Here is a 27,459-nt window from a genome sequence, read left to right as displayed (position 1 = left end):
GAATATTAATTTGCCATTAAATATTAATTCACTTCCATCTTTATCCCATTCCTAATCACATCCATTATAGAGCAGGATGATAAAGAAATGGGATAGAATTAAATGCTATTAATATATTTCCTGGCTTCTGGAAGATAAGTGGCTGTCTGTTCACCTTCCTGTTTCCTTTTTCTTCCCTAAAAAGGGTCTGGAGAACTTCACCCCCTACACTTCTAAGAAACATACAGGGGAATTCCAGCATCCTGGCGTAAGGGTTTCCTCAAACAGCAAGCCTATGGATAGAATGATGCAGAACTGAGTGAACACAGAGCACTGACTCAGAACAACAGGTAGACCTGACTACTCATCTCACATGTCTGAGACTCTGCCAACTCATACATACAGCAGGTCCAGTCATCTCATTTCTGGGTACTTGGAAGTACTAATGTGGCAGCTAACCTGGCTATTACATGAACTCAGTTTGAAAAACTCTAAAGCACCATACAGTATAGGTACATGGCACGTGATTTTAACTTATATCATGGGCCTTAACCTTACAATATACTTAGGCCTCTCCAGGAAATAACACAAATAAATAAATACACACATATTTATAACCATAAGTAAACAAAAATAAACCCCAAGCACTAGCCTAGCCAACACCGGAGGTAGGGGAGAAAGCCTTCTGCTGGTGCTGGGAGGGGGAGGCCACACCCACTGCCTTGAGAAAGGAAAGTGTTTACTGCCTTTCGCACAATTACAGTGGTCACTGATAAAATTCACCTTCTTCCTTGAATTGCAGCCTTTGCTCTACTGATCCAGGAAAAAGCCTTGAAAGCAATTCCCAAACAGGACTTGGACTACAAGTGAGACAAATGGTAAGGGGAAAAAAATGGTCTGGCCCAAAGCTGATATGTATTACAACTTAAATAATGTTATGCTTTTAACTTGAAAAAGTTATGTCTTTGGAATTTAGAATTTGTTTTTTAATGATTGAATAAGTAGATATTTCTTATAGCAAGAGCCAAAAAGCGGTAGACTCTTCCTCAATAAAAGATAAACAGCACGATTAAGAATCTTTTTTTGTTGGTTGACCAATATTATTAATGAATGAGATTTCCTCCTGCTAGAAAGACAGAGGTAAAGAAAATGGCTACATGCAGAAAAGCTTAGCAATTAAAATAGCCTTGATTTTTCTTATGTTGATTTACTCTCTTCTAATAATCAGCAAGTGCATTAACAAAGTCTATTGAATGCAAGTTTTAAAAGCCTCTCTGAATCCCAGCCGCCACAGCTCCTCCTTTCTCCTCGCTCTTGAACAGGGCTAGGGGGGATTTTAAGAGTTTCCTGCTGTGCCACGGGTGGACTTAATTGTCCCACTGTAGTCTCCACCCGCAGTGGACTTGGAGACAAATGTGCAAGGTCACAGGCTGTTTCCCCAGCCACAGAACCAGGGAAATGGGCTCCCCGACTTGCCTAAAAGGCTGCCATGCCTTCCCTCCACACCAGGGTAGAATCCTGCCATGAACACCAGCCTGCCTCAGGCTCACCTTTGCCAGAAGCCCTGCTTGGAATTATGGGAAATTATATAGCATTTAATGCCCATTGCAGGTAAAACAAAAGCAGGGTCAGAAATTGATGAGCTAATCGAAGAACATGTCATGGAAAACAGGCAAAGTTGACATGGTCACCTAGACTATCTGGAAGGGATATTTATCTGGAATCTGGAAGAGAAGCGTCTGGAGAAAGGTGTGACCCTGGGAGCCTGTCAGGAGGCACCAGCAGAGCAGGCGGTTACTGAGACGTGAGCATCTTAGTGGAGAGTGTCAAAGATTAGTGGTGGGGCTCAGAGGTACTCCAGCCCCAGAACATGAGGTCAGTTTGAGCCTTGTAGAGAGAACTGCACAAATGCCACAGATGAGCAGTCAGAAAGTGATGGGCTGAAAGTGACATTGGAAAAATGGAAGAATCAGAAAATCAGAAGGGAGAATTTTAAAACAGGACTATGCACTCTCAATAGAAACTTTTAGTTTTCGAGACACATTCTTGGTTGTGCAAATATGTGCTGAAATAATACAGGGTAAATCTAAGAAATACTACTGAGAACAGACTGTCATGAAGTGGTCAGAATTGGTAAGGAATAAACAGGGATGTTTACCCACAGTACGCCCAAGATACCCTGGCTATGGTTTCCTGGCAGTGGAGGACCCACTGCTCACAGTGAGGGGAGCCCTCTGGTTTTGTATATGGTGCAGTTTCTCTACAGAATGTGGTAGGCCAAGTGCAGATCTGCTATAGGACCTTGAGTCCCGTAAGCTGTAGTATGCGGAGGGGTTCATCTGTGGCTCTGGATTGAGCCTTGAGTTCTACAAAGTCCCCTTTACTGTGGTTTGAGTTTTTCCCCAAAAAAATTCATGTTGAAATGTGAACCCCAATGTGGTGGCATCAGGAGGTAGGGCCTGGGGGGGGGCGGTTGGGTCATAAAGCAGACCCCTTATGAATGGCTTGGTAGTGAGTGAGTTCTTGCCCATGTGAGACAAGATTAGTTCCCCCCGGAGTGGGTTGTTATAAAGCAAGGTCCCTTCTTCTGTCTGGTCCTCTCTGTGCATGTATCCATGTCCCCTCAGACCTCCTCCGCCATCTTATAGCACAATAACCCTTGAACTTCCTAGCCTGTAAAACCATGAGTTACATAAAATTTTTTTCTTTATAAATCACTTAGTAACAGATGTTCTGCTATAACAACACTAAATGGACTAAGACACACCACACACACCTGGTGGAGGGAAAAACGGATAAGTGCACCCACCATCCCTGGGATGCTCCAACACGACACCAGCACCAATCACCAAACTTCCCTCAGACAGCCTTGGGAAACCGAGGATGCAAATGGAAGTGTGTCCATTCAACCAGTCTCTATAACCTTAGCTTGCATAGAAACTGCTCTGCCTATATGTTGATTTGGTAATAAGCAAAGCTAGTCCCCAAACTTTGATTGTCAATCTGATTTTTGGTCTACTATTGTTCACTAGAGTTTGAAACGTTGAAATATCCAAATTGAAATATCCACAGAAAATAGATTATAAAAATAGAGTGAGAAACCAGACCTAGCAATTTATAATTTACCTACATAGACGTGAACATTGAAACTATGAATGCTGAAAAGTGGAAAGAGGAAGTGATTCGACCAAAGGTCCATGTTAAACTTAAGAGCAGAGGATGTGGTACATCACATTCAAGTTGAGACGAACCCCCAAATGCTAGCGTTATCCTCAAACTTTCTTTCACGGTTTTCCTAGATCATTTGTGTTTCTTAGATGTTTCTCTTTAATTTCACAGTATCTCTGAGTAATAGCATTTATTTAGGGAATAGATGATAAGAGCAATTTGAGTAAAGAGTCAAAAAATATAAAATTCTAGTTAATAGCAGTAAACCAAATTACCACTTAGTAGGTAGATAAGGAATGCAATGATGATTTAAATGTGGTTTACTGAAATGAAAAATCATATCATTTTATAAGCCTGTCAGCATACTATCTAATGATAGGTTGAAGCAAATATTATTTTCCATGGCATAGTTGAATAATTTGGAAAAAAGAGACTTGAGTTAAATATGACCAGAATATTTAACTCAGCTGGCTTGATTCAAGAGATAGAAATACCAAACTGTCAAATAGAAAGTCTGTCCTTTCTCTCCTTCACCACTAATAAGATCATCAGAAACTTAGAAGAAATGTGCTTGGAATCATTATTTGGGAGCATTCAGTTATAAAACTTTTAAATCAAGGATCTTTTATCAATGTTGCTTAGCAGTAGTCATTACTATCTCTAATTTCACAAACAGAGTAACTGAGGCATAAAATGGCTTTCTAGATGTCATAGAAGAAGTTGATGTTATAACTCACCAGACCAAGTAAAGGCTACATGAGGCCTAGCAGGACATTAAAATAAATTGTTTAAAAGGTAGTTTGCATTCTGTTAGTGTCTAATCAGTCTTTTTCCATAAAAAGTCTTTCTAAACAAATACCCAATTTTTAAAACATTTTTATCAGTTTTATTCTGGATCCCTTAGAGAAACTATGAGCACAAAAGGAAGTATGTGCGGAAATGTTCTCAGGTCAGTATCTCAATGATACTGTTCTATACCAAGTTCTGTGCTGGAGGTTGGGTTTTGAAAATTAAGTAAGATATGATCCTCTCCTTGCATAGCTTTTAGTCCAACATGAAAAGATACACATGTAAATAGATGTTCCAATACATTACAGTAACTGGAATTATAGCCCTGGTACCCTAACTACAGAGCACCAAGGATACACAGATGAGAGACTCTGGGGACAACAGGAATGCTCCCAAGAGGACATTTCTGAGCCACATTTTGGGACATAGTTAGAAATTAGCCAGGTACAGAAGACATACATAGTGAATAGCATAAACAAAATATGAGAGCAAGAAGCAGGAGGTATGGTCTGGGGGCGGTGGGCCAGCCTGTGTAATTAGGGCATAAACTCCAGGGCTGCACTGCTTGGCCGGAGCCAGATGCCGACTGAACTCTAGTAATCACACTCAGAATCTATCTATGCTTTTATTGATTCTGCACTCATTCATTATTGAGAGCTGGTAAAAGGGAACTTGCTTTACAGATGATTAATTCAGGATTTCCTTTCCTTTTGAATTTAAAGTTTGAGAGCATGCACACCTTTGTCCCAGGGGAAGAAATAGAGCACACTGGTCAACTCACCTATGACTATCGTGCATGTCTACAGAGCAGCTGTAAGGAGGTACCCCAGGGACACTGAGCATGCAAAAGAAGAAAGTAACAGGGGACATGACTTAGGTCCCTCCTTCTAGGTTGACCTGGAATTAATGCATGGTCAGCCTCAGCAAGAGCCAAGCATATTCTTATTGGGATTTCAGGGGCCCAACTGATAACACAAGCCTGGTCTTTGATCTGATTATAACATAGAAAAAAAATACTAGCAAGGTTGGCACTTGGTGGGCCCCTGGACCCTCACTTTCCTTGGCCCCCAGCTCCCACCTGTGCTGAGCCCTGTGCTCAGACGCCTGCTCTTACAGTCCTGGCCAGTCTCAATTAGATGCCTCCATTTCATGGAAAAAGGCTCCATCAGCGTAAGTGACCTGTCAAGTTGGAAATTCCATTTGGCCAGTACTTATGGCTGACAGCCCAGATCACAAGAGCTAAAGCCAAAAGCAGCATGACCCAGCCCAACCCTCTACCACCTGCCAAGGAAAGCCACAGCTCTTGTCACCAAAGCTTAAAGCCACATGTCCTGGCCAAGCCATAAAGCTTCCCTCTCCCTCTTTTCCTCCTCAGAATCTGATTTCTTCTTTATTTCTAACAGCTCTTGGCCATCATACTCAGTTTTTACACCACTGAATTGAAATCACACACAAAGCTCGCAGCCTGGAGGCACCAGGACCGGCGCCAGTGGCTCTGAAGCAGGACACAGCAGCGCCAGGCAGGGCAGGATTCCCGGAACACCCAGCTCCCAGGGGAAAGGACAGAATAGAACGGTGCTGCTCTTCCTTGCTTCTCCTTCCTTGCAGGAGAGAGGATGAGGGCAGCGGTGGTGAATTTTATGTGTCCATAAAATTGCATGGGCCACGATGCCTAGGTATGTGGCCAAACAATATTGAGGATATTTCTGTGAGGGTGTTTTTGGATGAGGTTCGCATTTAAATTGGTGGACTTGGAGTAAGGCAAATGCCCTCCCTAATGAGTGTGGGCCTCATCCAATCCTTTGAAGACCTGAATAGAACAAAACACTGACCCTCCCTCAAGTGAGCAAGAAGGAATTCTGCAGTGGACAGGTGGTCTTCAGACTCCAACTGCAGCTCAGCTCTTTCCTGCCGGCCTGCCCTGCAGATTTTGGACTTCTCAGCCTCCATAATCTCATAGCTAGTTCCTTAAAATTTATAAATCTCTTTATACACAGACACATGCACACTGATCCTACAGATACTGTTTCTCTAATATAAGAGGGAAGGGGTACAAAGCTAATAGCTGCCCACACAAAGCAGCAAAAGTCATACTGAGGATGAAGTTCCATCTTCTTGGGATCCTGCTCCTGTAGAGAAAGTGCCAACATCCAGGACCCCAATCCCTCAAAAACAAGAAAACCCAGAGAACAACAGCAAACCACAGGCAGAATCGGACCAAACAATGGTGAAAAAAGCTCATTGTCCTATTTATATAGAGAGGGAAAAAAAAACAACATGGATTGCACACACAGTTCTTGTAATAAAAAGACTTTTTAAAAAATCCTATAGTGTTTTACCAAGCATGCAAGTGAGCTCTATAATAGTTTTAACAAAGGTAACTAGTAATAAATGTCCACAGACTCCAGGAAGGGTAACTGTGGATTATTCATTATTACCACTGTTTTTTTTAAATATCAGATTATTGAGTTAATGTACAGGTCTGGGGATGACCAGTCCTGCCTTCTTCATTCCATTCCAGATCCTCCATTATCCCTTTCCCCTTCAACCCCCCTCACCACTGGCTTTACCCACATGGCAGGCTTCTAACTGATGTCTGTGTGTGTAGCCTCAACCCCACTTCGGTCAAGCCTTTTCTCTTTGAATGTCCTCTCCACCTCCTACACATTTTCACAATCACCTCCACATGTCACCACCTCTAGGAAATTCTCCATGACTGCCCATTTTCTTTCCAGTCTGGGTTAAGCGCACATTTTTGAATCCCTGAATCCTCCATGCCTAGCACAGTATGTGGCCTATAAAAGATGCACAAAAATGTTTATTAAATTAGTTGATGAATGGAATTAGAATAATTTTACTCCATATTGTTCAATACAAAGAAAAAAATTAAATTATTTGATTCAGAATCATTTTTTGCTTTTATAATAGGATTTTACACTGTTCTACTTATCTAATAATTTCTCTGTGTAATGAAAATAATTATTATTTAATAAGAAAAAGTGCCTTGGTGCTTACATTTGTCTTGGAAAGAAAGCTTTTCCAGATTCATTAGTACCATGAAATTACTAGAAATGCAAGGTTTGTTCAGGAAAAAGCAACCCCACCTAAAGAAAAAAATACAGATAGCTGTCTTTGTGGAACTGTCTCATCTGCTCCAGAAAATGGAACTTCTCTGTAAGCACTATCCTTTCTAACATTCGTTAGAGCATGTCTTTAAAGGAGACATGGATTTGTTAAAAGCAGACATCTTCAAGGTAACACATGCAGCATGTGTCCACGCAAGGTCAGAACTGCCAAACACAGATGTCTAGAGTGTGCACTAGGAGACTTGGTTTCCATTCCTGATTCCACTGACCAGCTTTGTAACTTTGGAGATGTCTCGTTCTTTCTATGTTAAGTGAGGAAATTGAAACGGGGCAGATCTTCTCTGGAAATAATATTTATGAGATTTCCTGACTTTGGAAAACCTGCCTTTTTTGTTTTCTCCAGGATGAGATGTGGCAATACTCAGCAGTAAACAGCAAAATGAAAAGTGGGAAGGGATGCTCTAGAAAGACATCCGGTGTTTCCTGATTAAGGGATTGGGAGCTATGCATGCTACTGTGCTCTAATTACAGAAACCAGCTGACTCATATCCATTTATTTATCCTAAAATCTAAAAGACAGAAAACATGAGAAGTACTTTATTCACTATATGATCATAAGAAAGCTCAACAGATGTAAGTTTTTCAATATACTGGTTTTGCTTTTACTTTTCTTTTAGTGAGATTCATGTTTGCCATCAGAAGATTATTCAATCTGTTGTTTTAAGCGATATTTATTGCCAACTATACAGAAGGTACTAGGGCACATGCTGATAACAAAACTGATAAGTAGTATTTACCTTCCAGGGCCACACTGTCTAAGGTTGCAGGGAAATGATATCTGAGCTGAACTTGAGAGGCATAACATCCCTATATTTTAGAATGTACTGTCTGACCACTTAGTATTTTAAGACCATTGCAAAGAAACCAGAGTCATTTACAGTTTCTATGAAATGCTGCCCTCTGAATATACAGGGAGCTAGAGCCAGGTGAATCAACTCCCTGCAACCCGTGGGTGGCAGTGGCCATCACCTATTCACAACTTAAGGGTGATACACTCCACACCTGTAAATTGTGCTTCCTTGAAATGTGGCATCTTCTAAACATGAGAGAGAACCAAATCGTATTTTGTTTATAAGATTAATAGTTTTTAAACATATTTTGTGAAAATTGAAGAGAAATAAGGGAAGACAGATGTATATATTCTCAGTATGTCATAGTTTCCTGAGCACACTTGCAAGTGGATACATGAGGCCTCAATAAAAGAAAAAAATCAGAAATTGTCTTTTATCTTTGCTAATATTCAATAAAATAGATGGAGTGAATCTTAAAGCATACAGGAAGCTAATATTTTAATTCCTTTCAATATGGTCATTCTCAATCTTGGCTTGCTGTTAGGATTTGAAGAAAACCAGTGACACTCATCCACCCATGCTTGGAACCACCTGAGAGATGGATGCAGAAGTTGGACAGATGGAGACAAAAATATCAGCTTCATTACTGCTGCTAAATTGGGAGATATGGCTGAGGATTATAGCACTATGGGCTTCTGAATAATGAGCCCTAGAACTAAAGTGACTCATGCTCCTGGCCATAGACCTCCAGAAGCTCACCAGGCCCCCTCCCAGAGGCTGGCCTCTTGTTGTAAGTGGACAAAGGCCAAGAGCCCACAGGAAACACCCTGGAGACAGGTAGATCCCCTAGAGAGGAGGAGGGGGTCTGAGCCATGCACGCTGCCTTCTTCTCTCCAAACTTCCCAGTCTGGCAATCATCCTCCCTCCACCACTGGGGAAGTAACAGAGTGTGGAGAGAGGCCAGGAGCTCTGGAAACATAAATCCCAGGAGAAGAGGCTGTCTCTCCTACAGCAGTTATTTTCAGCTACTTCCTGGGCCCTCACTCTAGAGGGGTCTTCTCATGATTTATTCCTGTAGTAACAGCATGCTCTCAATGTGTATAATTATTGCTAACAGTTCAGAATGATGCATTTATATTTAGTATGACAAAGGTCAGCAGCACTGTACTACAAGAAACTATAATATAGAACAGAGAGCTAACATAAAAGAAGGTTGGCCAGAAAACAGGTGCCCACATACTTTTTTATTAAGTAGGTATTACCTGAGATGTGACATGAGGTGATGAGATTTTGCTCAGGTTCTAGGACTTGAATATATAAGTGGATAAACTTCACTATTATCAGGTGAGTGGCCATGGAGAGAACCATGACTAATTCTATGACAGGTATCACAGTTTGATCCGGGAAGAAAAAAATATTAAATAGCTTTTTAATAGCTATTGCTGGAACAGAAATACTTAGATGCAAACTTACACTATATCCTAAAATATACTCCAAGTGGAGTAAAGAGTGAAACACCTAAAATTTGCTAAAAATAAATGTACTTAAGTGGAAATAATAATGCCTCCAACTTTGAGGAGTAACAGAAACAAAGATTGGCACATTAAACAACTAAAATGAATTTAAAAGCTCAAAACTAAAATGTTAAGCTAAAACACATTTACAAATTTATTCTATACATTTAAAAACTAAAATAAATAACAAAGTTGCAACAAAACACACTGAAACACTAGTAAATTTTAGTTCTGTTATTTACAAACTGTAAATAGCTAAGAAGTAAATGTTTAATGAACAGTAATACACACTAATGTGGCTAGAGAGTAATGAAATGATTTCATGAACTAGAACATGATACAGTACTCAAATATGATATATCCAGTCAAAATAACCATTAAAAAGCCTTGTCAAAAAAACTATTCTATAATAGTATAATAGTAAACAAAAATAGCATGTAGAAAAAAACAACACATATGCATATGATGAACAGCACGGTAGGAAATATGTGTGCATTCATAAGGTTTTGTTTTAACTAGGTTGAATTTTGAGACATTTTTAATTAGGATCTCTGAAAGTTTCTTAACAACATATGAAGAATTATATGTTGCAGACAAATCAGCCATTTATTTAACCACAGGTAAATGCTTTCTTGTTCACATGCTGCTTAGTAGTATTGTAAGAATGCAAAAGTGATTGCTGCCCTTAAAGGTATCATGGACTGCCGGAAGAAAACTGATGAGCCAAGAAAACGCCATTGCATTTTAAAATAGGTGTCTTTTAGGGGACAGTGTGGATCAGAAAGTATTAAAAGATGAATTCAAGACCAAGGATTAGTGGATGACAAAACCTAACTAGAGATGACACCTTTGAGATAAGCGTGGGTGCAGGTGGAAGCCCCAGTCCTTTTCAGGGCAAATAGACATTAAAGAAAAGCTGAAAGAAATTCTAAAAAGTTTTAAGAAAGAGAGAGGAAATAAAAGAGGGAAAGAGAAAGTTTTTTTAAGAAAAGGTCTAATTATATTTGGATCATATTATTGTCCTAAAATTAATTCAAATTTTGTATCGTGTTTTAAATACAGTAGCTAGTTTTCCTAGTAAGGTTATGATACACCCCATACCAGGAACAAAATGGTAAAAAAATAAAATTCTGGAGCTACTTTATTAAACAGTTTACTGAGACTCATATTTCAATTCAATGGGATATTTAGTTTTATCTTGGATTCACAGTAGAAAAAATGGAAAAAGCTATGGACCTAGAACATTCCAAAAGACAGACTGTTATAGAGCTACTGTGTAAATGGAGAGACGTGATCTCCTGTGTTAATTAATAACTACCATTTCCTGTTATATTTAACAGGAAACACTAGAAAAGTAATAGTTTTCAAATATGGGTAATGAACAATCTGTATTGAAAATTTGAATTTCATACACTTTGCAAATGTAGCAACAGAATTTGATTTTTTTTTTTTTTTGCATATTATGATAAAGAAATGCCCACCAAGAGGAGACAAGAATTGTCTTAGGGAGCACACATGGAAGATAAACAGAATGGGAGTGGTATAAGAAGAGGAGAAATCAGGACCAAACCAGACAGACACTCCTAAGCCAGCATTTCCAGTAGTTTGTTTTAAATTAATCCACCATCTGTGGCATTTTAAAGGTGTTTTGTTCAAAAGGGCTATGTGGGCAAGTAAGTTGGGAAATTCTGGACTAAATGAATGTGATCAGATTTCTTTATTCTTCTTCTTCTCAGCACTTTGATGTACTTTAATACACATGGAGCCCCACAGGAGGGGAGAATAGAATTGGGACTATGTCCCAACTTATTTCAACACAAACTCCATTTTTCATAGAGCAGCTTGTGAGATTAGTACTTCATGAAATGCATTTGGGAACATCCTGCCAAAATAAACTAAAAGTTTTTACAAATTCTTAAGGAGGCGGAATTGAAAATTAGCACTAGAACTTTGTAACTTACCATTTGTTGCATGGTTCAATGAACACAAAATATAATAAAATGTTGGAGCACCTACTGGGACAAGGGAATCCCTGTTGGAACACTTCAGTCAATGCTCCATTGTCAGAGTGGGCAAACCAGCAAAGCTGCAGCCACCCCAAGGAAGAGGGCTGTGTCTTATGCTGTGTTCAGTTGCGTACAGTTTCATTGCAAATTGTAGTTTTGCATGATGGCGATTTCAATAGAATAGAAACACACACAATTATGGGCACCTTGTGTGTGGAACATGAGATCATAGCTCAACAACTCATCACCTGAGGCCACTTCACCCAAATTGCAAGTACAGTACCTAGAAAAGCTATTAGTGTCAAGAATGTCAACCCTATAAACCAAATCTTTAAAGTGACCACAATTTGCAGGAAAGGCTACCTTCTGAAAAAGGTAAGAGACTCAAATCAATATAATCTAAATATCATAGGTGAAGTTAGGAAAATATATTAGAAATTAACTGTTGGGAGATGCTATACAGGAAAAATCTGAGAAAAAACAAACACACACAAACTAGCAGATAAACCTTTCTTTCCTATGCATGGTCAGACCCGGGCATAAACCATCAGCTAGGATGTGTTGCTCTGCTGACAGTGAGGTTGCCCGCCAAACAGAACATGAGCTCATTCGGCAAACAAGATCAACTGGAAAACAGGTTCTCCAGCCAAGGGCCCAGCACCCCTGAGTCACATGCTTTATTCAGGTATGTTAGCTAACTGCTTCTCCATACAAAGGCCACTCATTATTTCACAATCCCCAGGTAGGTTACAAAGGTGTTTCTGAGTCTTATATTTATCCAGTCTCCCAGGAGCAGGCATCTGGTCCTTATTGCTGTATACAGATACATCTCAGTTTATAACATGAAAATGTGTCTGCAACATAATTCATAAAGCTTTTTCATCATTCAAAACATTGTAAATAAATTGTGAAGATTTCTATTTTAAACTCTTACAACAAATTGTATCTTTTAATGGGAAAGAAATGGTTTTTTAAAGAAAATCACCCCATGGCCTCTGATTTTGTACAGTAGAATAGAGATGTGTACGAGCAGTTGGTCCACACTGGGGTGGCACATCAGTGCTATGCCAACACGGTGCAAAAAAATATTACAAGAGAAGAACCAAATGTAAGTGTGAGACTAGTATGTGTTTTTCTGCTAGAATATAAAGTTTTAAAGAGTAGTTAATATGTTTTATTTATTTCTACATATCCTTTGAGTCTCCCTGGCAGTGTGCTCTGAAATGTGAATTGAATGAATAATGTATCAATCAATCAATCAAGGAGTAACAAAGGGCTTAAAAGACTGTTTCTCAGAGGGCATGGTTAGTCCAGCGATTGGCAACATTTATCTCTGTATATTGGAGGGAAAATATCTTGTTTAGCCACCTTAATATCTCATTTTGTCCTCACTGCACCTGGATGTGATGTGAACAAACAGACGTGGGCTGGAAATGAAATCGTCCGAATGCTCTCCAGAGCTGTTGTTCTTGATCTGTGATCGCTAATGAATCCCCTCTTAACCGAATCAAACTCTCTCTGCTTCCTTTAGCAGTGCAGTAACTTGGAAGGGGAACGGGGATTGGAGTTAGTGGATCCAAATACAGTCTACCTCCGTTAATTTAGGGCCAAAGATTTTCCAAATTATTTTCAAGAAAGAAGCAGCAAAATATTCCTATAAAAGAGAAGGTTCGTGACAATTCATGGAATGTGATTTGATGCTGGGAAAGGTAAAGAATACGTGAGTTTCTGGCCTGTCACATTTAGCTAATGCTTCCGTTTGTCATTCTTTAAGAGTAAAAATTTTGTTTAATACATTTCTTGATAGTTTGGTTCAATTTTCCTAAACACTTAGCATTATAATCTGTACAAATCTCCTCAAGTTGATATAAGGTGTGTTTTAACAATGAATGCTAAAAAGAAAAAGCTCTGTCTCCTTGGACAAGACTCTTTCTAGCCAAGGGAAAGGAATGCATGTGTATCAGCAAGTTAGTGCCCTATGCCCTTGGGCCAGATCTTACATTACAAGGTCTTAATGGTGTTCGGAAGAGTTATGATTTTTTCCTAATTATTAAGGAAATATATGGAAATAACATTTAAAAAGAAATGGAAATAGAAAATAAAGCATAAATGTTTTCAATGACTCTATATAAGCCCATACCTCAGAGAAAAATAATCCTTGTATTTTAGTATATTTCCTGCCAATCTTTCTACCTTTTCATTTTGACATTAAACTATACAGTATACTCAATTTTCTATTCTGCTTTTTTCATTTACAAGTATATTGAAAGTGTTGCTTTGTAAATGCTTTACTCATTAAACCTAATTGGAAACATATTTTAGAAGATAGTAAACTATTTAGCCGCTAAATAACCACCTTCTTTAACCTTTCCTTGATTTTCAAATATTTGTGTTAAGGAGAAGTTCTAAATACTTTTGATCACTATTTCATGTTTCAGAATGGATTTCTCAAAACAGAAGTTGACTCAGAAAAGTGAGACAAAGTCCATAAACATTGTTAAGGTCTTTGATACATATTTTAATTAATTATCATAAAGATTATAATTTACATACCCAACTGCAAAGTCTAAGAGTCTATCTCATCATATTATATCACCTCAAACAATTTTTTTCTTTTATTTCATCATATTTTGGAGGTACAAATATTGTTAGGGTTACAAATATTGCCGCTGCTCCCCCTGCCCCCCATGTGTCCAATCCCCCGGTTTTGTGCACCACACACGTTATGAAAGCATATATCCCTTTCCTCCTCCCCCCTCCCGCCTAACCCTTCTTAGGGAGAGGCAAAGATACACAATGTAACCAAAATGTCAAAAAATAAATAAATAAAAAAGCCAAACAAACAAAAAAGGAAAAAAAAAAAAAACTTTTTATCGGGTGGTAGGCACCTCAAAAAATTTATAAAGAGAAAAAAATCACTATGTAGTATCTTATCATTTTCCCATATCTTATTATCAATGGATTGGCATTTCTTAAATTTTATTACCCACGTACATTTCCTCTGTGGTCAAGTCTGTTAATGTTCTTTGCCCATTTTTATTGGTGTTGGGTGTGTGCAACATGGGTGTGTGCAGGTTTGCGTGTGTGTACTTGTTTCCTATTCTCTGCCTTGATTGTTATGCTTTTAACGACCAGAAACAATTAAATTGTATGCAGTCAAATCTGAAATATTTTTTTGTAACTTTTGCCTGTAGCTTCTAAGCCTACCAAATCCACAACTGGTATTCACAGATTTGTCTCTGTCTACTTCATCCTGTCATCTTTTCTCTATTCGTTCTTTTACTCCTTATTCTTCTTTTCGTTTATCTACTCATGAGATCTCTGTTGAATCCAACTGCAATTGTGAGAGTGTATAGCAGGCCTGATGTTCTTTTATTAGATCCATAGTGATAAAAGTTGTAATCATTAGAGGTAATAGTGTTTTAACATTTATTGAAAAAAGTTCTCTCCTCACCTTTTCTTCAAATATTCTTATCAATGTTTCATGTATCAATCCATGTTGTTATATATCTTGTGTTATAAATTTAGATTGGATATCTTTATTTTCAACATTAATAAGCCTACTGAAATAAATCCATGTATTTGGGAAGGGTAAAAACGTGATAATAAAATCAAGTTTATGCCATTTGGGTTTTTTTGGGGGGGGGGAATTTATTAAAAACTGCATATCTATTTCACTAAAAGGTTTGTTTTTGAATACTGGCTCATAAGTAGATAATTTCTTAGGCCTGCTCTTTCTGTCCACTTAATAATTGTTTTTAAAACACTTTTATAGAATGTAAAAAATTTCCTTAATACATTTTTAACACAAAAAAAGATTCTTCTTTTTGTACCATACAACCTATTTTTTTATTATTTTTCCCAAGTCCATATATTCCTTAATAGTGAATTAACTTCATATTCAAATATTCTTACTGAATAAAAATGATATGGTAGATCATACTATAAACTCTATTAACCAAGAACACTTCTTATTTTTTTAAACAGGGCCAGTTCTGATTTAAGCTGTTTTTGCATACAGAGGATTCCAATCAAAGCTGCTTTCTTTTTGAAGTAGTATGAGAGAATTAACCAATAAGAACATAGTTGTCTTAGGGTTTTATGTGATGAAATTTGGAGTCCCAAATTAAAATTAACAATAACAGTATATCTAGAGAATCTTTTAAAAGATACCATGGCTTGAAATGGTATTTTATACAAATAGGTAACAAGAGTGAACTTTCAGACCTATAGAGAGAAGAATAAAAATTCCCACATTGTTTGAGAGCTATCTATAAATCTCACAATGGTAATTATATTTAGACTCCACAAAGAGTTCTTTTTAAAGAAGAGTGACTTTCTACCTAGTTGTCTTTGCCCAACAATAATATCTAGCAGATATCTATTTTAAAGTTCAAGGTCTAACTATTCAGTAGTATGTCATTACTTCTCTCTACATCATTGGCCTTTGTGTTCTTTCACTGTTTGCTTAGACTATATAACTTCCATTATGACTCATTCCGACATGAGACCAAATTGCAGGTCTGTATACCTATTTCATTGCAAAGGCGATTCACAAATTTAAACAAGCCATGCGCATGTTACTCAACATTTCCAAATATTTAAATGTCTGTGCCTAATAAAATAGAAATCCCCAAATACACTATGCTAACACAAAATCTTGCTTCAATTTAGCATTTTTAAACATGACAACAGAATATAGACATGGAAATATGTCTGCCATAAATTAGGAAAATAGAAAATTAAACCATTTCTTTTTTGACTACTTGTCTTCCAAGTTCAAAAGTCTATTGCCACATTAACCAAAGTCAACTTTTGAAATATTAAATTTAGGCATTCTTCTGAGAACAGTTGATTGTGAGAACACTTAAAATAAAATATTTCATATTTTGTAAGTGGTATTAAATTAGAAACATTAATTTGGATTAGTTACTAATTTTCAGTAAGTTAAATGAGAATTTTAAGTAAATTTCTGAAATTTTACATTTTCATACATAGAAAATGTCTGCATTTTTAATTTAATTTTATAATCCTAAATTCATAATTATGATAGCATATAATGTAAAATATGTACTTTTAAAATTTTCTTGATATATTTGAAGTGAAACTCCTCAATAATCAGAGAAAGATTTGAAGATAACAAAGTATAGGGTAATAATGTAGATTAATTAGTTAATAATTAGTTGATAATTAATGAATAAATTAGTTGATAATTTATAATAATTAATAACTTAGACAACATTGCTTTCACTGAATTTAACCATGTATTTTAATTCAATCTAAAAGCCATTGAGTTCAAACACAGGGTATGGATTTTAAAAATAACAAATAGTTAAGAACTTCATAAGGAATTATCTTTTATTAAAAATGTTTTGATGTTTTGTAGTTGCTTACAGTTAGTATCTTTTGTTAATTTTTAAAGACTTTATATCTTTTATCTAAGAATAGCTGTAGTGTTGGCAAGTAAAACATAAAAATTAGAGGTTTCAGCTCAAAATACTACTTTTATATATGGGGTAGATATTCAAATATCTGGGGGGTTTTCTGAGCTATTAACAAATATATAAACATCCGAAAAGCATGTTATGATTAGTCTCAGTTCTAAGAAGTAGTCTGCATAAAGTAGACAGTAGTGAATACAGCATATAACCACACTTCCCAATTCAGTTTCAGCTTTCCTGGAATGTGACCCCAACTCTTTAAGCTCTCTCCCTTTGTCCCTTCCAGAGTGAATGAGAAAGTCTCTGTCTGGTGTATGGCCTGTATTCTAAGGCAAATTGTTCCAGATATAATGTACAAATTTGGTAAAAATCTGTCAAATTTTCAATGATTTTATAACAAACAGACTAAAATTTCTAAGTGTTATTCATTTCTTTTACCTTTTCTTTATGTGCCTGTTCTTGGGGCTGGGTTTGAGAATATAAAAGTAATGCAGCTCCACAAAGCTTAGGATCTAAAATCAGAAAACTTGAGTTAGGGTTTTACTTCCATAATGTACTAGGTTATGTGAATTTGGGGACATTTTTCTATCTGTTTCTATATAACATATACATACACATACATACATATGTTTTATATATATATATAATCATCATTTATATAATAACAAAACCTATCACAATGAACTAAGCCTTCTTGCTTGTTCTCCTAGAGCAAATGAGACCTTTATAATCCATGAGTGACAGAGAGTCTCAAAAATGACTGAGATATGACTACGCCCTTCAGAAATAAAGAAAAGAAAAAAAATTTTTTTAAAGAAATTAAAAAAAAATTACTGAGAGTAAAATGATAGCTACATAAATTTTATAAAGAAAGAATCAAAACAAGGTTTAATCCTGGCTGTTATTTAATTAAAATACTTCTAAAAAGGTCAATTTTATATCAAATATTCCATACCCGAATATTGAGTAATAAATTTCTAGTATTATTATTAAAGCAGTATATATTGAACAGGTCACTGCTAAATCATGTTACCTAAAGGCATAATACACAATGCCATCTACATTTGTCATAGTCCCACAAACTACTTTATTAAATCAGTCTCCTGAGTCACTTTTCAGAGCAGTGCTCAGATCAGATGAGTTTTTATTATGGGGCGAGATCAGGGTACTGTCAGAGCAGGCACTTTCGAATGGAGTGCGTTGAGAGCTCTGAATTCATGATGGGTTTGCACAGAGGTTCAGGTTGAAATTGGGACTTAAAGTGAGAAATAAGACCAGCAACAGAGTAAAAAAGGTATGGAGCAAAAGGGGTAAAAACTTGGACCACTTCACAAGTGCTGGACTCCAAAGGGCTTAAAGCTGGGGGACCCAGAAGCAATCAGGAAAGAGGATGAAACGCAGACCACCGACAATCTGAGCACTCACAACTTCCCACAGAAATAGACAGATGTGCCTTCTCTTTCTGCCATTGTGAGGCTGATTTTGTATCTTTAACAACCACCCCGTCATCAGCAAAGATATGACTGGAATTTAGGCCTTTGGCCACTTAATATGTTTTCCTGTCCATTTTAGATCTTTAAACCCTTTGGTCTCCAGTGCAGCAAAGCAGCAAGACCCTGAGGCAGAGGCTGGGGGAGGCGTTTGAGAGGAACGGCCTAATTCCAAGTCAGAAATATATGATCAGATCAGAGACAAGGTGAGGTCACCAGAAGTGCTGATTTTGGTTAACATTTTGCTTAATAGCTTTTTCTTTTTTTTTTTGCAAAAAGGATCCTATTTTTAAATGATGTCACATACATTCTACATATTTTATATACAATTTACCTTGTCAGCATGTTTCCATATAGTCTTAAATTGTTAAAATGCTTTACTCTTTCTTAATATTTTCAAGCAAGCTCCTTTCAAAGGCAAATTACTAATATTTATCATTCTGAATGGCAAAATAAAGTAAATTAAAATAAATGTTGAAAAAATTTTAATTGTTTCAATAAGTAGTTATAACATGCCATTGCCAACAAATTTAGAAACTTATCACAATAAATAGTTCAAAAAACTTAATTGGCAAACACATAAAAGGGTTTAAAAACTTAACACCAGATATATTATTAACATGTTTTACAATCCTTTTATATGGGTGTGTGGATTTTTTTTCCATCCACACATTTTAATAATCAGTTATTTAGTACTATTCTATAAAAATATAACAAGACATACAATTAACTTTTCTAGTAATCACATTAAAAAATTTAAAACCAACTAAATTAACTTTAATATATTATTTAAACTAACCTATTTAAAATATTATCATTTGAATTTGCTACCAATATAAAATTCAGCATTGGAATCTTTTATTCTTTTATTCATACTATATCTTTGAAATCTGGTATGTATTTTATAATTACAATATCTCTTAATTAGGGCTATCACACCTTTAGAGCTCATATTCCCAAAAGCTAATGACTACTGCTTTGGACAGCTCAGGTCTAAATCATAATCACTGTTCCTTTCAGGTTCAGTAGGATTCATCATCTTGTCTAAAAGCACTATGGACTCACTTCTCTACATTGTCTATTTTTACATCACTTATTGCTTATAAATGCTGATCCCAGTAATATATCTATATCAATGAGAAGAAGAAGGAAGTCATTTAGCCAATGATGCCAGGAAATTTCTGCAAATTTACTGGTTGATAAAATTGCTTCTAATGTCATAACGAACTAACAATTGTTTCTCAGTTTTGTACTTAGAAATTTAGAGACATTGTTAATGCTTTCTGGAGTACTGGTTTGAAGTTTCTATTTTCTATGCTGTTATAAAGTATATAGACCTCAGGAGTGGTTTTTTTAAAAAAATTATTATTTATCTACTTAGATAATTTTAAATAATTATTTTGATATCTGTCCTCATGGAAATAATAGAACATTACAATATTAACTATCTTAGATATACTGACCTTGAATATATTTTTATGGACCACATACATCAATATTAAAAATAGAAGTGATAAAAAAAGTCTGGATTACAATATTATTGTGAAAACAATGTAATAATTTGGCACAAAAAATTGAATGAATGCTTTCTTGTACCCATTAATAAGAATCACTACTAAATTCTGATACAATGCATGAGCTGCCTTATATTCGCAATGACAAAACAACACTTCATACTTGTGATGGACCCAAGAAGATCACAGACACATTCAGCATTAGATTTTCATGAAACAAAAACAGTATTACTTAATAGACATATGTTTTATTTACACTGTATTCTGGTGCCTTGCAAAGTTAGTGGCACCTAGATGACATTCAGTAAATATTTGCTTAAACAAATGAAAAAATAAAATGCCCATCCAAGGGTACCAATGGTTTTTTCAACCCCATAAGTAACTATATATATATATATATATATATATATATATATATATATATATATATATCATACAAAGTACATGCTGAGGTGTCCTGGAATGTTAAAAAGAAGTAAAAAATGTTTTCTTCTCTCACTATCTTGGAAGTAAGTAACCATTTATATTGAGATGCATTTTTGTTAAATAACCATATTTATAAACTACATTATTACTACTAGGTCAGCAGTCTTCTAGAGACATTTGATACCTTTTGAAGGATTTCTAACATTGAAAATTTCCAATTTTGGGTGTAGTTGGTATGTGTGTATAGTTGGCATATAATAATTTGAGAAAATGTCATTTAAATGTTTAGGTTAAAAGGTGAACTTTTTTTAAAAAAAAAATCTTAATTAGAAGTGATTTCTCCAGGGAAAAAAATCAATTAGCATTGAAGCATCTTAGTCAAACTTTTAAAGTTCACACAAAACAGATTTTTGCCATTTGGAAAGATTAAAGTGAAAAAAATCAAGTGAAAATCAGCCATTTATTAATATATAATGTGCCTTCCAGGGAACTGTAAAACACAATAAAAGAGTGAAACAAGACAAAGTTTAAACCCACATGAAGTTCTTTTCTTTTTTATTTTTAAGGGATCATCTTCAACAGTTGGCCTGCCTTTGTTATATATAATTATAGATCATTTAAGTCTTTACTCCAGCTAAGATGTTGATGGTTGCAACATGACTATCAACTTCTGGAACAAGTCAACTTATTGCCATTCCTTGGAGTTGATGTGTCTTTTTGGATTCATATCAACATTTATTTTCAGATGACATAAGTGAACATTTTGTATTAAGTGTTAGATATGAAACCCCTTTTCTTTTAAAATAAAACCATGTCCACATAATGAAATGAAAGGATTTGACAACTTTTATCCCAATCATTTTGATGAATAATGAAACTATCATACCAATATTTGGGATTTCACTCATTGATACTAGAACTAAGTCAACAAGTACATGCATACAACTCCAAAAGTGTAGTACGCATACTTCTCATTCTAGCAGATGGAATTGTTTAAGAGATGTATATTAAAGGATCAAGATTTGAAAAATAAATAAATATACTTATACATCAAACATGACTACATTGGGGTTAAAATGTTATATTTTTACAAAAACAACTCCTAAGGCTCATGTGGCCGATTCACCCCTTTTTTCTATAATAGTGATTCTGGAACTTTTCAGTGTCAGGACTTCTTTACACTTTTAAGAATTTTAGAGAATTCCAAAGAGTATCTGATTATTACAGTCCTACTGATGGCTCAATATAATGTCACTGCACCCTCCCCTAGTAGTGAGTCGATTTCCCGAAGTGTGCAATAGGATAAGTCCTCTTTCATTCACTCCTCAGTGATGCTTCTAGCCAGGGAACAAAGCAGTTCCTCCAGCTGACCCGCAGAATAACTGGATGAAGACTTGAAATCACAGCTCCGATTGTTCCGCAGAGGAGCAATTACTGTGAGCTTCCATTTTCTTCTCTCTTTTAGCCCTCATTATAATTCCATCACCCTTTGCTTATAGAGATTCTCCATTTTGAGGGAAGATTTTTTTTTCTCAGTCTTCAAAGATATTAAGGGCATATGCTTTCTATCCAGTTATATTTCTTTTATAACAATCTCAAGTAAAATATCAGTGGTGATTAACATATTTCATTTTAAAGAAATCTAAAAAAGTATTATGTAAAAAAAATGATAGATGTTTTCTATCCTGATAGTACTCACACAATAATTAAGGACAATATATAAATACCACAAATGTAAATTATTAAGAAGATCAGCATGAGTCCTGAAGCAAACTGCAGTATTTGGCCTATAGCTATTAAGCTTATTTTTCTGATCAGGGTCAGATATGAGGACATGGAAAGCCAGATTGTTTTAACTGGGTGTCACATGCTTTTACTACTTGAAGGGTTGGATTATGCAGACACTGAATGAGGAGCTTCCATCTGCTGGAAAGCATTTCTTGGTGGTTCAAGTCAAAGTCATTGGAAGGCCTGGGAATAATGTGCAGAGCTGGAGCCTGGGACCTATCCTAGAGGTAAAATCTCATAAAATATTCATCTTTCCTTTTCTGTCAGGGAACCCAACACCAAGAGATGTGATTCGAAGTCTTGTGATGTGAGCAGGCGCTGCCCGTCCTCATGAGGACACAAAACAGCAGAAGAGGAGCAGCATGTCTGCATAGCAGCATGGCTGGTGTGCAGAGAACCACACTTTCACCCAGCGTCTTGGAATCTGAGCTCAGCTTGGACAACTGGAAGTGTCAGCCTATTTAAAACTCCTCCTCTGTGAAATAGGACAAATATCTTTCCCACACAGTTATTTTCTTCACTTTTTTTTAGTAGTAAGGCTATTTGATCACATTGCATATATAAAATCCCCATGGGTGGAATAGTGTCCACCCATGTTCACCCAGAACCTCAGAATGTGACTATATTTGGAAATAGGATCTTTGTAGATGTAATTAAAGTAAGGATGAGGATGATATCATACTGGATCAGAGTGAACCAGAGGGCACCTGTGAAAGTGCCCTAATAAGAGACACAAAGGGCCATGCCATGTGACGGTGGCTCAGAATTAGAGTGATGCTGCCAGAAGCCAAGGACCCTGGGAGCCACCAGAAGCTAGAATCAGCCAGAGAATCCTTCCCTACAGGCTTCAAAGGGAGCAGGGCCCTTCTGACACCTTGATTTCAGATTTCTAGCCCCCAGAAGTGTGAGAAAATACATTTCTGTTGTTTTAAGCCACTAAGTTCGTGGTAGTTCGTTATGGAAGCCCTAGGGAGACCAATACAATAGAAGTGTACCATTTACTATATACACCTGTTTAAGTATTGCCTTTATTCCTATGAATCTCATTAGACTTTTTTGTTATGTCCTGTGGATAATGACAAAGGTGAGCACGAGCCTGATGCAGTCACAGTCACCTGAGGGCTTGGGCAGCATGTGTAGAGCTGGGCCCTTGGAACTAAACTTTTCTTGGAGCACATTAATGGGGAGAGAGAATTCCTAAATTTCCTGTAGACTGAATCTACAGTAATTCTTTCAAAGATTTTAACATCCTTTATTACCCCTGGTTTTGGATTTTTATGGTGATGTTACCTCTTTTGTTGCTAATATTTTTTACACTATGAATATGTATGTGATCACCACAAAAGACTGGATTAGGCTGATCCTACTGCTAGCAAAGAAGATATGACAGCCTCACTGACTTTTTAGCCAAAAGACAATTTGGGGTCATCTCATTTGATAAAAATTTCTGCCTGTTTTTAACATCTAGTAGAATATTTAAAAACTATATATTCCTTCACACAATGCTGTAACTACAAAATTTTTGGCATAAGTTGAAATATGTTTAAAGAGTGTAATTTCTAGATCAGCAAATATTGGAGTTTTAAAAATAAAAGAGGAAAAGAGAACATCTTCAGTCCCTGCTGGAGACTTTCTCTTCCAATAATAAATAAATAAATAAATGCAACACAAATAACAGAATTAATCAAACAACATAAATACCAATGTATGGGGACTTCTGGAGCTGAGCCAGCTGATGACCCTTCAAAGGTGTCTCCAGTAGGAGTGAGGCTGCTTGCTCAGGCCATGGGTCATTCCCGGAGACAGCCTCAGCTATGACTAGGCAGCATCTACTATCCTTTCAGTCATGCAAATGAATACCACAGTCCTGTAGGGTAATCCTGGCAGTGTGACACAGTGTCACTGCACACAGAAACCTCATGAATTAATGCATAAAAGCATTTAGAACAGTACTCAACATACCCCATACAATAAATACAAAATTAATAATATTAATAAGCTCTGTGTTTTGATACTAAATACTCTAAAATAGTTCTGCCATTTCCTCTATAATCTATTTGTAGACAAGGGAAAAACACTCATTTTAAAGATTCCTAGGAGAGGCCACCTCACCAAAATGAAGCAATTCTTAAGAAAGAGGTCTTGAAATCTAGAAAACCTCCCAATGTTTTGATGTCAGTTATTATTCAACCTCTGGCAATATGACAAGAAAATAAATCTTTTGGTCTTATTTTAATCAAGTTAACATATTGTTTACATTTCTAGACTGAACAGAATATTAAATTACCAAATGAGACAAGAAGATGTCTAGCATTAGTAAGGTCTAAAGATGAAAATACTGGGCACATAAGAAAAAAAAAAAAGAAGAAGACCTAAATAATTGTCTAATGCATTTGAATAGATGAAGTAATATTTTTATGCTCTTGAAAAATGAAAAACCACTTCTTATGTTTTATTATTTGTTAACATATCTGGGAAATTGCACCTTTTCCACAGATTTTTAAAAATATTTTTCAATTTGAGAGTCCAGTGATGACCACATCTCTTACTTAGAGAAAGCATTTTTGTGCTTCTTATTAAATGGCCTCTCCCTCTTTTTCCCCTTGCTCACTTCTCTTCTGCCAAAACTCAGATGCTGTAAGCCAAAGCACATGAGTGCTTGGTGAAAATTGAAGTTTTTCCATATTGTACTTAAGCATCCCTGATATTTATGTAAGAAGACATAAAAATGTCAAACAAACTCTTGAATGAGTGTATATGTGTTAAGAAAAGTATTTCATGTTAAAATCATCTTCCTTGAATTACATAGAATCATTCTTCAAAAGTGAGTTAAAGATGTTGAAATCTGCTATTGTTTGTTAAATATGTTTGCGTAAATCTGCCTCTTACTGCTGGCGAGTTACTCTGAGAAGATAAATATGGCACTTAAATTATTGAACTATTGCCTACATTCAATAAATAATATACCTTATTTGGAACATAACCATATTTTTTAGATGATAGCTTACAGTATAAAAGCTATGGAGTAAAAAAATATCTGAACTAAGAGGTATTTTTCAGTTAGTGCTAAAGAATTAGCCCATAGTATATTAAGACAATAAAAAGTCTACATCAAAATAATAATTATATAAAATTTCCACTCTTAGAAGGGAGAGATATGAATACTAGTGGAGATAGCTAATTTTTATAAACATTTAAGCATGAATAAAATAGTCAAACAACTTAATTCTAAATTCCACAGATAAGTTTAGAACTTTTATTTTTAGCAAAACTTAGAAAGCTCAATAGGACTTGAAATTTCTGATTTAAAATATTCAGAATATAAAGAAATGAAGAGCATGAGCTACTATTTTCTAAACATTTGAAAATCCAATATATAATTTCTGTATTTTAAGAAACAAAAGCTAATCTACTTTCTACATTTTATTACATGTAAATATATTAAGAGTTCATTTTGATATTCTAATTTTAAAATAAAGACCTTAGTTACAGATATAAAATATAACTACCTTCCTTTTCAAAATAAAAATTAAAAATTAAAACTATTCCATACCCTCCTCTACCCAAATCATTCTAAGTCCTGAAAAAGAATTAAAAGAGTAAAGATAATCATATTAATCTGTTTACACATTTCACATTTTAGTGTCCTAAATCAAATTTCCCTAAATAATTAATGGAATTGGCATTAATTGATATTTCCCAAAGCCTCATTTGATAGCTTTTCAAGATTCCACTCTTTCCAGGTTCCAAGTTTTTGATCAGACAGCTGAGCTGAATCCAGATAGCTCTGGTTTCTCTGCCTTGCTTTACTAAGGGCTTTTTATCAACATACAGGAGTATCCAGGGTGGTAGGTTGGATCACTATCATTATCATCCATCAATCATATTTTACTGTCTTCTCCACTGTGTGACCTTATGGTGCAGTAGAGTAGTCTGAGTGTATGTCCCTGTCACAGAGATGTTGGATTTGGTCACGCAAATTGCTTTAGCTGATGGGATGGAGTGTATACAAAAATCTTTAAGCTGACGTTAAGGTCTATCGATCCATCTTGCATTCATGTAAACTGCCATGAAAAGAAGATGTTCCAACTAGTCAGTGGTCCCCAAAGGATGAGGAAATATGTGGACTAGCCTTAAACTGAACTGGCATCCTGAAACCTCTAGTCCAAATTTTGGAGCTCAGCTTAGCCAGGTAAGTTGCAACTGACCTGTAGTCCCTTGAGAAAGGCACACATGCTTTTGTTTTATGCCATTGTGACTTTTTCACAGCAATATTGTAGCAAGAGCTAATGAAAACATCCATACCAGATCATTTTCAGCTTGAGAAAATTAATATGGGCATTCATTACTTTAAAAAGTGGTGATAAACCCTTTCTCTTGTCTTATTACTAGCTTATTTCTAGTTAGTTCTCATGAAAATTTTTCCTATATGCTTTGATTGTCTTTATTTATTTGTGTGTTTGCTTTCTATAGGTAATCAATAATTGGCAGTCACACATTCAAGAAAGAAGTTATTTTCAAGTTTCTTCCAAAATATTTGGAGACAGGTAGTTTTTCTGGGGCATTTCTATAAAGAATCTCTATCAGCTCAAATTTTCTGCTTCCTCATATAGTATTTAGTTGGTACAGGCTGTACATGCATGTGTGTAGGGGTGGGGACATTATAAGGTGCTTAAGAGTATGGCTTGTGAAGTCATTCAAAATTGGCCTTAAATTGCTAGTCTGCTCTTATTAGCACATAACAATGAATAAATTATTTATCTTGCCTTAGCCTTAGTCTCCACATCATTAAAATGGGGATAGTAAATAATTAGCCTAGTGCCCATCATTCATATAAGGGTTACATAAGTTAATATTAATAAATCATTTAATGCACATCTAGTTCCTTAAAAACATTCATTATGTATAATGTATTCTGTTTAGTAGAGGTATTGCTCTAGGAAATTATTAGTTTAATAGAATTTTAAATATGCCACTGACTATGATAGAGTAATTCTTATGCACTAGTCTACTGCCACAAACAAACATCAAACTAGACCCTATATATGAAGCGACTGTTTTCAGGCATTGGACAATATGCAGCAGAAGAATATGATCTTTGAGAGAAGATTAACCCACAATTGCCGTGGTTGTCTGCATGGGTCAATTTCCTAAACAGCAGTGCAGGAAATTGGCACCTGTGCAGAGAATGGCAACTCCACTGAGGTGAGAAGGTGGAGATCAGAGTTTAGGTATATCAGGCAGCTGGAATCTGTGGAGCAGAGGAGGAAGCCACGGACACTTGCAAAAGTCACTTTGGGGCCCCATCATGAGTCCTTCGCTGAGGGCTGTGCTGCACATGCCTATAGTGTGATTGCTGATGTCTTAACACAATGCTGGTATAGGTTAAGGGAAGAACAGAGACAAC

General features: G+C 36.0%; 2 long non-coding RNA genes across 5 annotated transcripts in view; one reads left to right on the top strand and one right to left on the bottom strand.

The window, feature by feature from the left end:
• The window catches only part of LOC105858225 (uncharacterized), an 88,181-nt gene that overhangs the window by 27,404 nt on the left and 33,318 nt on the right, over positions 1-27,459 (bottom strand). Inside the window, exon 1 of one of the 4 annotated variants that reach the window (XR_001148035.3) lies at positions 5,015-6,995. The exons of the other annotated variants lie outside the window; for them this stretch is intronic. This is a non-coding gene — a long non-coding RNA (uncharacterized LOC105858225). Of the gene's footprint in view, positions 1-5,014; positions 6,996-27,459 lie in introns of those variants that run through there. 4 annotated transcript variants of the gene reach the window in all.
• On the top strand, positions 727-24,978 carry LOC142864363 (uncharacterized). The gene is made up of 3 exons (XR_012914914.1): positions 727-857; positions 18,407-18,530; positions 22,320-24,978. It is a non-coding gene; the product is annotated as an uncharacterized LOC142864363 (long non-coding RNA).

Source organism: Microcebus murinus, chromosome 25, assembly GCF_040939455.1.
Source record: "Microcebus murinus isolate Inina chromosome 25, M.murinus_Inina_mat1.0, whole genome shotgun sequence".
In the NCBI taxonomy this organism is placed as follows: domain Eukaryota; kingdom Metazoa; phylum Chordata; class Mammalia; order Primates; family Cheirogaleidae; genus Microcebus; species Microcebus murinus.
This window is presented reverse-complemented; position numbering and strand designations above follow the sequence as displayed.